A 10,244-nucleotide genomic window follows, 5' to 3' on the forward strand; every position below is an offset into this window, starting at 1 on the left:
ACACACACAGTGTATATCGTCGAGTCGACATTCGTAACCGTTGGGCACATATTTTCAGTGCGACATACATATAAAGAAAACTGACTGTGAAGAATGAAACAAAAGACAATTACTCTGTATCGTGCTACAGGAGCTCTCTTATAGCAAGTTACTCGGAACACATCCCTCAACAAAATTCCGTCGATGAACTTCGGGTTCGCCGTGTATATATGACGACAAAGAAGTACTTTACAATCGATGGGGGTTGATTCCGCATACAAAAATGAGAAAATAAAACGCTTGTTCCATCTGTGCACCAGTCTTTTTATATTACCGCTCTGATACTAGAATGACACCGCCGTCGACGCGCATTTTATACAGTAAACATATAAGAATGTAATAAAATGCACATTGGTCTTGAATTTGTAGAATAGGGACTCAGTTATTCCACTGATCGACAAGTCATACTGTTTGCTACAAGTCAACTAAAACATTACTATAATTTACCATTAATTCCGGAAAGAGATTGTAGGGTCATGATTCAGAAACATGGCTTTGGAATAAACATCGTTGGGAAAGAGAGTATATAAAACAAAAAATTCTTTATAACGAAATGAATGACAGAGTAAAATCAATCGAGCTTCTGAAAGTCCTTTCAATGGTATTTTGAATGTGTAACACTACCGAAACATATGTTAATCAAACTCCGTCCGCACAGGCCTTGAAGGCAGAACGGTAAAGTCCAAGTGCCGTGTCATTTTCAACTTATCGGCGTCGCTGGACGCGGATGTGGGGCACATAGTCAGCAGACTGCTCTCCCGGTTGAAGTCAGTTTCCGAGATGGCAGACGCCATTTCTCAATCAAGTAGCTCCTCAAGATGTCTCACAAGGGCTGAGTGCACCACGCTTGCTGACAGCGCTCGGCAGACACCGATGGTCACCCATCGAAGAGGCAGCTAACTCCGACAGCGCGTAACTTCGGCGATCTGACGGCAGCTAGTGTTAGCACTGTGGCAAGGCCTTTGTCATCCACGTATTACACGGGATTGCAATTTCAGGTCTCCAGCAATACGAGGCTTACCAACTGGCAGAGGATTCATCGAGAGCGGCCGACGCCATGTTGGCAGAGAGTGGGAGCTGTCCACCGCCGAGAGGCAGAACCTCGGCCCTGTTAGCAGTGCAGCATGTACACAGTGTCTTTGGCAGAGATTGGCATAATTATCACTGCGGAACAGCAGCAGCTTGTGAACGCTCCAAGATTCAAACAGAACAGCCTTTTGTGTGCTAACAATGGAACCTCCCCATCGCACCCCCCTCAGATTTAGTTATAAGTTGGCACAGTGGATAGGCCTTGATAAACTGAACACAGATCAACTGAGAAAACAGGAAGAAGTTGCGTGGAACTGTGAAAAAATAAGCAAAATATACAAACTGAGTAGTCCATGGGACACATAGGCAACATCATGGACAGTTTGAGCTCAGGAGCGCCGTGGTCTCGTGGTAGCGTGAGCAGCTGCGGAACGAAAGGTCATTGGTTCAAGTCTTCCCTCCAGTGAGAATTTTACTTTCTTTATTTTTACATCGTTATTATCTGTCCGTTCGTTCATTGATGTCTCTGTTCACTGTAATAAGTTTAGTGTCTGTGTGTTGCGACCGCATCGCAAAACCGTGCGATTAGTAGACGAAAGGACGTGCCTCTCCAATGGGAACCGAAAACATTTAATCGCAAGGTCATAGGTCAACCGATTCCTCCACAGGAAAACACATCTGATATATTCTATACGACACTGGTAACGGCATGTGCGTCACATGACAGGAATATGTTGTCGACCCACCTAACTTGTACACTTGGCGAATGGGTAAAAAGATTCTTCTACCTTGCCCGATTTAGGTTTTCTTGTGGATGTGATAATCACTCCCAAAAAAGTTATGAAAACACAGTAGTTTGTCACCTAAACTGAAAATAAAAAAATTAAACTTTTCACTCGATGGAGGATTTGAACCAAGAACCTCTCGTTCCGCAGCTGCTCACGTTACCACGAGACCACGGCGCTCCTGTGTCCTTAGATTCATTGATGTCACGTATCTTCCCATGAACTACTCAGTTTGTATATTTTGCTTATTTTTTCACAGTTCCACACAACTTCTTCCTGTTTTCTCAATTGATCTGTGTTCAGTTTTTCAAGGCCTATCCACTGTGCCAAGTTATAACTAAATCTGAGGGGGGGGTGCGATGGGGAGGTTCGCTTGTAAGCTTCCTTCTCCAAAATTCCAATCAAACTGATCCATCTCATACGATTTTCTTCCGCACTAACTCTCTTTTCCCAATGATTACTCACGTTGTTTCGTTGGTTACATGCCTCCAGCCAGTGGGGTGTGGCGTTATAATAAAATTTTGAATTTGTGGTAAGGTTTTATGTGACCAAACTGCTGAGGTCATCAGTCCCAAGGCTTACGCACTACTTATAATGTAACTTACACTAAATTACGCTAAGGACAATACACACACCCATGCCCGAGGGAGGATTCGAGCCTCCGACGGGGAGAGCCGCGCCAACCGTGACAAGGCGCCTGAGAATGCGCGGCAACCCCGCGCGACTGTGGCATTACAAACGTATGAGTTACACAAGGGGAAAACGTCAGATATGGCCAACCGATTCGACTCATATTTCGCAGGTCTCTTATGTACAATCAAAATCTGTAAGAGGTTTGGCTTAACACCCCCTAGGTTCCGAGAAACCCACCCCTGAAATTCATGAAAACGTCAGATATGGCCAACCGATTCGACTCATATTTCGCAGGTCTCTTATGTACAATCTAAATCTGTAAGAGGTTTGGCTTAACACCCCCTAGGTTCCGAGAAACCCACCCCTGAAATTCATGATGTGTAATCGATAGTTAGCCGGCCGTTGTGGCCGAGCGGCTATAGGCGCTTCAGTCCGGAACCGCGCTGCTGCTACGGTCGCAGGTTCGAATCCTGCCTCGGGCATGGGTCCTTAAGTTAGTTAGGTTTACTTAGTTCTAAGTTCTAGAGGACTGATGACCTCAGAAGTTAAGTCCCATAGTGCTCGGAGCCATTTGAGCCATTTGTAATCGATAGTTAAATGAACAACCAGCATTTTTCACCATCATGTTTGCAGCTCGAAAACGCTGATTTTTCTAGAAATCAAGGAAAATAAATGTTACGACTGACGCTTAGGTACCCATAAGGTAAACATTCTTTAGGCCACAGATTTATTTTCTGTTTGGCCATCTGAATCACCCTGCGACTGTAGAATACTGACGAGCTGAAAGTGTAATCCGGAAAGATATAGAGGCTATTCCTCACGAAATATTTGATATCGTAATGAGGAACTTCTACTAAAGTCTTCAGGAATGCGTGGACAACGGAGGAAGCCAGTTTTGAAATGTACTTTAAGCCGTTTATGCGACGTACTATTCGAGGTAAAAGCTTCTGTTTGGCTTCTCTTTAATGGAAATGTGTATAGCACTGCTATCTATAATTTTTATTGGCGTAAATATACTCTGAGGTTCATAACAACCAACAAAAGCGAGATACTACTTGCAGTTGGTCACCTTCTATATCAACTACTTCGAGTAGAGCTATTCCCACTTTTTAATATTTGACATTATCTTGTTAAATTACTGAGTAAATGAGTCATTTGCTTCTACAAGTAACAACATAGTAATCGATAATACGTTTCGTGAAAATTTTTATGTTACTATTTCTCTTTATATGTCGATATGATTTTCGCATCCCATTATGATGTGCACAATCGGCAGCTATATGCAGCAATTCTAGAGCTCACCATTGTTCAGGAGTCTTTCTTCCACATCCTCTTCTCCTAATGCCATCCTCTGTAGATATCAGAGCGATCGTTCACATTCTAGAAAAATCAGATACTGGGTCACATGAATCTACGGTAACACGAAATCTGGTACCGTGCGCCGCGGAATTTGAATACCCCGCCAGACGTCATGGACGTCGAAGACCCATTGAGGTCTCTGTACCATCGCGTCGTAAGATGTGGTGGCGTGCGTCCTGGCCCGCATTTAGCGTGAGGGCGCCACAGGGGAACATGTGGTTGCAGCGGCCAATAGCGGCGTCCCCGATCGCGTACTTAAGCGCCTGCCTAATGCTCAGCCTCGACTCCACCAAAACCACCTCCTCCCCAACACCCAAGGTGGCTTTCGACCTTGTTCTCTGCTGATGACCAACTCCTCCGCCTCACGCATCTCCTCTCCCTCCAGCTTAACTCCCGTCGCTCCGCCATTTTTGTCTCCCTAGACCTCGAACAGGCCTACGACCGTGTCTGGCATCCCGGTCTCCTGTTTAAACTCCAAACCTACGCCCTTCCTATCAACTACATCCGTCTGATGGCCTCCTTCCTTTCCCACCACCCCTCCTATGTTACCATCCATAATGCCAATTCACACACCTTCTACCCCTCTGCGGGTGTGCCCCAGGGCTCTGTCCTCTCTTCTACCTCCTGTACACGGCAGATATGCCCCAACTCCCCCCCCCCCTCCAGTACACCTCTTGCAATATGCTGATGACACCGCATTCCTCGCCCACGCTCCTACCCTCCAACGGTCCCAACGCCTTCTCCAGAATCACCTTCACCTTTTTGCTGCATGGTGTAACCAGTGGCTCCTGAAAATCAATCCTTCCAAGACCCAGGCAATCATCGTAGGTCATGCCACTCGCTCCTTCCGGCTCCTGGATTTCTCCCTTACTGTCTGCGCCCGTCCTGTCCGCCTCACCCCCACCCTCACCTACCTTGGCCTCACCATTGACTCTCACCTGGATCCTTCATCTCCGCTCCATCCAATCCAAAGCCCACAACCGCCTCCAACTCCACAAACTCCTCTCTGGCCGGACATGGGGGTTGCACCCCTCTACCATCCTCCACACCTACAAATCCTTAATCCGTCCCATCTTCTGTTAAGCCAGTCCTGCTTGGATATCTGCCCCCCCCCCCCAAATTCTATAAGTCCCTCCAGATCCTTGAGCGTCATGCACTCCGCCTCGCCTTCCGTATACACCTCCCGTCTCCCACGCGGATCCTCTATGATTTCATTCCTTTCCCCCATCTGCTCCTCTTCCTCGAACATATCCACATCCTCTACACCTCCTGCCGCCTTGAACCCCCTTACCCCCTGGTTGCTCCTCTCCTCTCCCATCCCCGCCCCCTGCCACGTCTTCACTATTGTATCCCCCCTACACTCCATCTCTACACCCTACATCTCCTTTCCCAAGATGGCTTCCATCAACTTCCCTCTCCCGGATGGTGCCCTCTCTCCCTCCATTTATCCCTCCTACCAACTCTGATCCTCACTCCCCTCCTTTCCTCCATCCTTTCCCTGGGCTCCCTCTTCCTCCCCCCTTCCATCCTGTGTTTTCTCCCCGCCTATCCTCTCCCTATCTCCTTTCTCTCCCCCCCCCCCCGAGTCCTTTTGTACTCCCCTCCTCTGCCTTCCCCACTCCCTGGCATGTCTGCTCAGCACCCCTCCACTCCTCTTATGGATACTCATCTTCCATTGGCTCCTTTCCCCCCTCCCCCTTCACTTTTCCTCTCCTTCCCACCCTTTTCTTCCCGTCATCTGACCAGTTTCCCCCCACCTGCTCTCGGGTGTGGTATGTCATATTTGTGCCAACTTTTTAGTGCAGTGTTTAAGTGAGTGTTGAGTGTTGTGCGTCTTTCCACAGTGTTGCGAACAGAAATCATGCTGTCGCTGGGTGTGCATTTTATATCTTTTGCGAACAGAACCCAGACTGTCGCCGTGTTTTTTAATTGTCTGTCTATTATTTTTCTGCTTCCTGTGTATTTTATTAGCATCATCAACCCTGTGTTTTATGTTTTAAGCTCCAGAATTTTCTGCCATTTTACCTTTAAGTCACCGATTTCATCGCAAACTGTTATTATTTCTTATTATCTTCATCTTTTTAAAACAAATTCTGTAGGCTGAAGAGCGGCGTAATAAGCTGCTGCCAGCCCGCCCCCTTTAGGGGAATCGAAACTCAATAAAGGGAAAAAAAAAAGTTTTCAGCCTCGAGTACGTCTCAGGACACATCGCCCCAGACAGGGTATTGACTTTCGTGTTTCTATACGAGTGGACATGGTTGTCTTGTTTGGTTCGTGACTCTGTTGTCTGTTCTTGTTGTGTCGTAAGTTCCTCCGATGGTCGTGTAGGTCCTCTCCCGTTGTGTTGTTCGCGGGCCGCTCCGCGGTTCCCGCCACGTTTCCGTCACTACAATCCCGCGACCGTTCCGGTCGCCGTTACAATACCAAACTCATCTGGAAGTGGCATAACTAGAGTATAATTCGATGTGAATTAATTACAGTAAACAGTTTAGAACCGGGGTTATTCGCATCAGAATGGAAACGAAATTAATACGAAAAACAGTCCTGAAATCACAAGGAGAAATCAGAGGAGGTACACTGAGGTGACAAAAGTCATGGGATTCCTCCTAATATCGCGCGAGACACCCTTTTGTCCGGCGTAGTGGAGCAATTCGACGTGGCAAGGACTCAACAAGTCGTTGGAAGTCCGCTGCAGAAATAGTGAGCTTAGCAGCGTCTATAGCGGTCCACAATTGCGAAAGTGTTGCCGGCGCAGGATTTTTCGCACGAACTGACCTCTCATTTATGTCCCATAAATGTTCGATGATACTCATGTCAGGCGTTCTGGGTCGTCAAATCATTCTCTCGACCTGTCCAGAATGTTCTTCAAACCAATCTCGAACAACTGTGGCCCATCAGCATGGTGCATTGCAATCCACAACAATCTCATTGCTTTTTGGGAACATCAGCTCCATGAATGGCGGCAAATAGTATCCAGGTATCCAAACACAACCGAGGACCCAATTAATTCCACGTAAAAACAGCCCACACCGTTATGGAACCACCACCAGCTAGCACAGTGCCTTGTCGATAACTTGGATTCATGGTTTCGTGGGGTCTGTGCCACACTCGAACCCTACCATCAGCTCTTACCAGCTGAAATCGACAGTCATTTTCCGTCGTCTAGGTTCTAACTGATAACAGCCCAGACCGTTATGGAACCACCACCAGCTAGCACAGCGCCTTGTCGATAACTTGGATTCATGGTTTCGTGGGGTCTGTGCCACACTCGAACCCTACCATCAGCTCTTACCAGCTGAAATCGACAGTCATTTTCCGTCGTCTAGGTTCTAACTGATGACAGCCCAGACCGTTATGGAACCACCACCAGCTAGCACAGCGCCTTGTCGATAACTTGGATTCATGGTTTCGTGGGGTCTGTGCCACACTCGAACCCTACCATCAGCTCTTACCAGCTGAAATCGACAGTCATTTTCCGTCGTCTAGGTTCTAACTGATAACAGCCCAGACCGTTATGGAACCACCATCAGCTAGCACAGTGCCTTGTCGATAACTTGGATTCATGGTTTCGTGGGGTCTGTGCCACACTCGAACCCTACCATCAGCTCTTACCAGCTGAAATCGACAGTCATTTTCCGTCGTCTAGGTTCTAACTGATAACAGCCCAGACCGTTATGGAACCACCATCAGCTAGCACAGTGCCTTGTCGATAACTTGGATTCATGGTTTCGTGGGGTCTGTGCCACACTCGAACCCTACCATCAGCTCTTACCAGCTGAAATCGACAGTCATTTTCCGTCGTCTAGGTTCTAACTGACATGGTCACGAGCCCAGGAAAGGCGTTGCAGCAATAGTGCTATTAACAAAGGTACTCGCCTCGGCCTTCTACTGCCATAGCCCATTAACGCCAAATCCTACCGCACTGTCGTAACGGATGCGTTCGTCGTACGTCCCACATTGATTTCTGCGGTTATTCTCGCAGTGCTGGTTGTCTGTTAGCCCTGACAACTCTACGAAAACGCCACTGCTCTCGGTCGTTAAATGAAGGCCGTCGTTCACTGCTTTGTCCGTGGCGGTAGGTAGTGCCTGAAATTTGGTAATCTATAGACTCGACACTGTGAATTCCGTAACCATTTCTGAAATGGAATGTGCCACGTGTCTAGCGCCAACTACCATTCGGCGTTCAGAGTCTGTTAATGCCCGTCGAGCGACCATAATCACGTTGAAGACCTTTTCGTGTGGGTCACCTGAGAGCAGATGGTCGCTCCGCCGATACAGTGTCCTTTCATACCTCGTGTACTCGATACTACCGCCATCTGTATTTGTGCATAACGCTATCCCATTAGTTCATTACCTCAACGTATGAGGAGATCGAACTGGAGAATCATTATGTAGCGGGGATGAAATTTTAATAGTAATGTGTGATTGGAGCGTTATCCAGGAGGGGAAATAAAAGAGTGCGTGAGGAAAGAGATTTAGAAACATAAATTGCATGTACGCTTACAGTATGTAAATAGAGAATATTTTGTCGAGTGGTGTGTGGCTGGTGAGCTGTCGTGATATGGCTGGACGACCTTAGGTCAAACCTGGAGAAGGACAGAGCATCCAGGTAATGGCTGCGAACCGTTGGCAGTCGCTCGGCTGGTTACAGCGGCTCGGCGACTTCAAAATCCAAAAGTGGTAGGTACAGTGTGTGCCGGCGCGTGATTGAGGAGGCGAGACAAAATGTCCAAGGAGCTTACTGTGTTAGACCTGATGTATTCACAGAAAACACTAAAACTATTCTCAAAATCACAAATAACCTAGGATGTATTTTGCAACATATTTTAGATACGAAGAGCTTACTTCATGCTTTTGTAGTTTAAACAACTGAATGCCCGGACTGTGGTGCGTGTTCCTTGGCCAAACTGGTAGACGGCGGGAAATTACTTTTGGGGAACACATTGCATCCGAAAGAAATGATGCCATGGAGATATCGAGTATGGCTGCTCGTCTACTTACAACAAACGTAAATTGCCGACTTTGACGTCTGATGTGAGGTTCTTGCATAAAGATGAGAAGCGCAGGTTTCTCGACCTCGTACAAGAGCTGGGGATCTTTTGCCACTAGAAAAATGTTAGCTGCAACCTCATTGACGGTTAGGTAACGATGAGAAATGTCCGATTTAGGGAACTGTTTGAAAAGCACTTGCTTGGAAGCAGTAAAAAACACAAGTAGATCATGACTTCTTGCTAATACACTCCTGGAAATGGAAAAAAGAACACATTGACACCGGTGTGTCAGACCCACCATACTTGCTCCGGACACTGCGAGAGGGCTGTACAAGCAATGATCACACGCACGGCACAGCGGACACACCAGGACCCGCGGTGATGGCCGTCGAATGGCGCTAGCTGCGCAGCATTTGTGCACCGCCGCCGTCAGTGTCAGCCAGTTTGCCGTGGCATACGGAGCTCCATCGCAGTCTTTAACACTGGTAGCATGCCGCGACAGCGTGGACGTGAACCGTATGTGCAGTTGACGGACTTTGAGCGAGGGCGTATAGTGGGCATGCGGGAGGCCGGGTGGACGTACCGCCGAATTGCTCAACACGTGGGGCGTGAGGTCTCCACAGTACATCGATGTTGTCGCCAGTGGTCGGCGGAAGGTGCACGTGCCCGTCGACCTGGGACCGGACCGCGGCGACGCACGGATGCACGCCAAGACCGTAGGATCCTACGCAGTGCCGTAGGGGACCGCACCGCCACTTCCCAGCAAATTAGGGACACTGTTGCTCCTGGGGTATCGGCGAGGACCATTCGCAACCGTCTCCATGAAGCTGGGCTACGGTCCCGCACACCGTTAGGCCTTCTTCCGCTCACGCCCCAACATCGTGCAGCCCGCCTCCAGTGGTGTCGCGACAGGCGTGAATGGAGGGACGAATGGAGACGTGTCGTCTTCAGCGATGAGAGTCGCTTCTGCCTTGGTGCCAATGATGGTCGTATGCGTGTTTGACGCCGTGCAGGTGAGCGCCACAATCAGGACTGCATACGACCGAGGCACACAGGGCCAACACCCGGCATCATGGTGTGGCGAGCGATCTCCAACACTGGCCGTACACCACTGGTGATCGTCGAGGGGACACTGAATAGTGCACGGTACATCCAAACCGTCATCGAACCCATCATTCTACCATTCCTAGACCGGCAAGGGAACTTGCTGTTCCAACAGGACAATGCACGTCCGCATGTATCCCGTGCCACCCAACGTGCTCTAGAAGGTGTAAGTCAACTACCCTGGCCAGCAAGATCTCCGGATCTGTCCCCCATTGAGCATGTTTGGGACTGGATGAAGCGTCGTCTCACGCGGTCTGCACGTCCAGCACGAACGCTGGTCCAACTGAGGCGCCAGGTGGAAATG

This window comes from Schistocerca nitens, chromosome 1 (genome assembly GCF_023898315.1).
Source record: "Schistocerca nitens isolate TAMUIC-IGC-003100 chromosome 1, iqSchNite1.1, whole genome shotgun sequence".
In the NCBI taxonomy this organism is placed as follows: Eukaryota; Metazoa; Arthropoda; class Insecta; order Orthoptera; family Acrididae; genus Schistocerca; species Schistocerca nitens.